The 4992-nt window shown below is 38.5% G+C and overlaps 1 long non-coding RNA gene across 1 annotated transcript; it reads right to left on the bottom strand.

Moving 5' to 3' along the window:
• Positions 1 to 2343: 2343 nt before the first annotated feature.
• Positions 2344 to 3396, bottom strand: LOC101476570 (uncharacterized). Its single transcript, XR_013094454.1, has 3 exons — positions 3290 to 3396; positions 3058 to 3121; positions 2344 to 2661 (listed from the first exon to the last, which is right to left on the bottom strand). It is a non-coding gene; the product is annotated as an uncharacterized LOC101476570 (long non-coding RNA).
• Between the last annotated feature and the right edge of the window lie 1596 nt (positions 3397 to 4992).

Below are 4992 nucleotides of genomic sequence, written 5' to 3' on the forward strand. Positions count from 1 at the left end.
TGATAGTTTATTAAATTTTAATGAAATTTGCAGATTGTTTCGGTGAAGTTTAATAAACTCCTTGCTATCTAAAATATAACAGGACACCGGAGTATATTCTCCAGCATCTCACACTTCTGATAATCAGTTGTCTGCTTGACGTTTATCCATCTGTGTAAAAACTATAACTTTAATCTCAGACAAACCGATTTACTCAGGAACAAATAAAATACAAAAAAAAGCCAAACAATAACATTTTTAAGTTATCTAATTGACTTATATATATTTAACCTGAGTAGCGAAAGACGGCGGTGGGTTTGAAAACGATTTGTTGGGAGTCCGGTGTTCTCACGGGCTCTAGTGAGCCTTGCCCCCGGCTAGCTATCCAGCTAGTGGGTAACAGACGTCTCCGAAAACGTCAGAGCGCTTTTGAAAATATGTGGTGTCTTGATAAACTGAGCAGATATTTGAGGTTTACACAGCTACATTCTCGCCTGAAAATATGTTAAAAGTTTATTTTGTGACCCAGAAAGAATAATAAGAGTAATAATAAAACTAACTAGCTGCCGCCATTGTTGGAAACTGAGCAGGGCCGCGCTATGAATTCTGTGACACAGCTGCTTCTTCTTCTTCAGGGTTTAACAGCAGCTGGCATCCTTGTACATGCAGTGCTGCCATCTTCTGTTTCAGTCCGTTATTACACTCTTAAATCCTACTACTTATTCTTGCGTCTTTTGTGATCTTACAAAGCTTCAAACGACGCGTCGACTATTAAATCAGTCGTCGACAATTTTGATAGTCGACGTAATCGTGACTAGTCGACTAATCGTGGCAGCCCTAGGTAGTAATATTATAACAAATTTTATAACATTAATATATATAGTATATAATATTATAACAAACAGATCACAAAGTGGGGGTCTAGTGCACATAAGTCACCAACTTTCTGCAGAATCAATTGCTACAGACTTCCAAACTCCATGTGGCCTTCAGATTAGCTCAAGAACAGTGTGTAGAGAGCCTCAAGCAATGGATTTCCTTGGCAGCAGCTGCATCCATACCATACCTGCATCCGTGGTCTAAAGCATGCCACCACTGTACTCTAGAGCAGCGGTCCCCAACCCCCGGTCGTTTGGTACCGGGCCGCGAGAGTTGAGGCTCAGGTGTGAAATATATAGTTTTCAGGGTTTTTATCGGTTTTCAGAGTTATTTTGTTATCGTTTTTATCGTTTACTTGGTTTTCCTGGGTCTTTTCACGTGTGTTATGAATAAATCTTCTACCGGTACTAGTTTTATTTTGTTGTATTTATCCGCGACACCTTAAAGGCCGGTCCATGAAAATATTGTCGGGCATAAACCGGTCCGTGGCGCAAAAAAAGGTTGGGGACCGCTGCTCTAGAGGAGTGGAGATGTGTTCTCTACAGTCACGATCACACTTCTGTGTCTGGCAATCCAAAGGACGAGTCTAGGTTTGGTCATTGCCAGGAAAATGGTACTTGTCTGACTGCACAGTGCCAAGTGTAGTTTTATTGTTGGGGAGTTATGTGTAGAGTTATTTTTCAGGAGTTAGTTCCAGTGAAAGAAGCTTTTAAAGCTTCAACATACGAAGACATTTTGGACAATTTTATGCTCCAAGCATTGTGTAAACAGTTTGTAGTTTGCCTCTTTACCAGTGCACAAAGCAAGGTCCACACTGTAAAATCTAATTAGTTCCCAGAACTCAAAAAAATTGAGGAAACTCGTTGCCTCAAAAAAATTGAGTAAAGCTTAGCTAAAAATGACTAAATTAGAACAACTTATTTATTTTGAGTACTCTGTACAAGCTCATTTGTTCCCAGAACTCAAGAAAATTGGATCAAGTTTACGTAAGATGACCAAGTTAGGGCAACTTACTCATTTTGAGTACACTATACAGCCTTGTTAGTTCGCAGAACTCAAAAAAAATTAAGGAAACTCGTTGCCTGAACAAAACTAAGTAAAGCTTACTTAAGATGACTGTTAGGACAACTTATACAGTGCAAGTCTACAGTATTAAGAATAACTTGATACTGACTGTACAATACTAATTGTTTACCTACTGACAAACATTTCAAGTTCAACTAAATGAAAAAACAATTTGTGGTAACCAGAATATGATTAAAAATAATTAACAACACTTTTTGTAACGATGTTAAAATCAGCCCAACTTTTATTTTCAAACAGAACAAAGTATAAAAGCCAACATACTGGACACTGTTCTGCTGAACAACAAACAATTATATTGCCATCACTGTTGTAATCTTACAATGAAACAAAGTCTCAGATGTAATTATTCTGAAAATAAGTTTAGGCCTACCACAAGTTTGTTTTGTACTTACATTACTTATATAATCAAAATAAAATATTTGTTGTTCTGTCACAAGTGCAGTCTCTGATTTAAACAACACATTTGTTTTGCATTCCAACACATGAGCTGGAATGTTGTAATATTTTAAGGATGGCTTGTTTCCAGTCCAGGCATTACTGCCTGAATGACTATCATGGATCGAGGTGATCCAAATGTAGGTGCAGAAGAAAGTCTTTAACTTCCCTTAAGTACAGTGTCACTGGATGTGGGTTGGAGATGCAATGAGCTTGAACCTGCAGGCGACCATCTTCACTGACCACACCATCTGTGATGGAGGACTCATCTCTCCTGTTGTCCTGCAAGCAAACAATCGTATTTTTTGGAACATGAACTTAATTGCTTTCTTAAAACATTTTTTCTGCATTTGGTATAAACAGACTCAAATTTAGACAATCTCAGGCTCCCTCCCCACCGGAGAGGTGACATTCAGTGTCCCAATTGTCAGTCTGGATAGCCCTGACCACCACCCAACACACAATAATGTCATGAAAGCATCATTTTAAAAAGGGCTATGCAAACATGGCCAATAACTTTCATTCTAATGATGTGCAAAATGATTTGGGCACAAAACAAATTTTGTTGTTAGAAAACTTGCAGACTTCACTATATACAGTGTAGACCCTCTAAACTAAGTTTGGGGGATGTGATCTTTCAAGAAATGCAGACCAAACTGTTGTTGTTTGTTTACTTACACAGCATGTCTTGTAGAATTAACTGGAGTCACCAGCAACAGCATCGCGCAGTCATATCTCAAGTCTAATAACAGAAGACAGGAAAAGATCAGTAAAGAAACAACTTCCCCAAACCAAAGCACAAATAAAACAATAAGTAAAACAGGCTGATCTAAAGTATGATTAAAGTTCAGCCTGATTATTATAAATGTCACTGACAGTTGCTAATATATTGGAAAACCAGAATACTTACTGATGTCTTTCTGTCCAACAGCAGGAGTACTGGTCCCGAGCCTCAAAGACAGTAAGAAGCAAGCAGAGGGAGAAAAAACAGAACATTTTTCAGAAACTGATTTGATCCTTAATGGCTGTGCAATCATTGTAACATGGAGTTTGCTTATGTTGTTAAATAAAGGCTAGATTTGACATTAATAGATGCCACAGATGTTCAAAAGCTGCCACAAAGCATGAAAAAAATGGACGTCTCCGAAAACGTCTGAGCATTTTTGCAAATATGTGATGTCTTGATAAATCGAGCAGATATTTGAACTTTACACAGCTACATTCTCGCCTGAAAATATCTTGAAAGTTGATTTTGTGACTCAGAAAAATAAGTACGCACAGGCTCCGACAACCGCAGCCGACAAATGCCATCCTCCTTTTCCCCAGACTACCCTTTCTGGGTCACAAAATAACCTTTTAAGATATTTTCAGGTGAGAATGTAGCTGTGTAATGCTCAAATATCTACTTAATTTATCAAAATATCACATATTTGCAAAAGTGCTTCCACGTTTTCGGAGAGCTCTGTTATCCACCAGCGCGATAGCTGACCGGGAGGTTAAGGCTTGATAGAGTCCATGAGCACAGCTAACTCCTGGCTTATTGTTTTCAACCCCCTGCGGTCTTTTGCTACTCAGGTTAAACATGATATATATAATTAGTTAGTTAGTTAGTTAGTTATGGCTATGGATTGAAAATACCCCCCACACCACACCCCTAATGGCTGCACCTCCCGAAGAATTTTGTCTGGGCTCTTATCTCACTTTTTTATTTCAAACAATCAACAGAAAATTTCACCGACATAGTTTTATGTAAGGTTTTTAAGGGTGTGTTAATTTTTAAGTAACATGAGCCCAGCGGCAACAGCAACGCTAGGCTAACACTAACTAGCTAGCAAGATTATAAACTTGCTGCTAAACTAAGAGAAGCCACAAAATCAGTTTGAATAAGAGTAAACATTTACTTACCAAGTCAGTGTATCAGGTAAAGATTCACAGCAATGACAATAATCTCTTGAGCTGACGCTTCTCCAGGTTTGCTCAACATATTCCATAACAAATGCTGGCACCATGAACATGCGGACTGATCCAAGAGGGAGGAGGACGGTAGTGACGTGGCATTTTCAAAACACATCTTTCATCCTTCCGCACTGAGAAGCAAAACTTCCAGCTTATTTAGTTTTTCTAAGTTAAGACAACTCAAATAAATTGAGTTTATCAGCGTTTTGCATAAAAAGTACTTGTAACTTATTTAAATTGAGTTCTAATAACAAATTGATAAAAATTGAGTTCAGCTTATTTAATATTTTTAATTAAACACAATATTACATTTTACAGTGCATAAAGACATGAATAAGTGAGTGTTACATCCCCCAGGAGGATGTCTCTTCTCCCTATTAACCCTTTGTTTTGTCCAGGCTCCACCTCCTCTGTCCTGATTGGATGCTGTGCAGAGTCCGGCTGATTGGTAATCAGCAGAGCACTATTTAAGGCCTGTGGAGCTGTGCTTCTGGGCCCTCCAGCCATTTTGGTTGCCATACTGGTGCAGGCTTGCATGCCTTTGTATTTTGTGTGAGCATTATTGTTTCATGTTCAGACTGCTTGTAGGGGAGAGCTGCCTTTTGTTTTGACACCCTGTTTTCTCCTGTTTATGTGTTGTTAGGTAGGTTGTGGTTA

The sequence above is a fragment of the Maylandia zebra genome, linkage group LG19, assembly GCF_041146795.1.
Source record: "Maylandia zebra isolate NMK-2024a linkage group LG19, Mzebra_GT3a, whole genome shotgun sequence".
Lineage (NCBI taxonomy): Eukaryota > Metazoa > Chordata > Actinopteri > Cichliformes > Cichlidae > Maylandia > Maylandia zebra.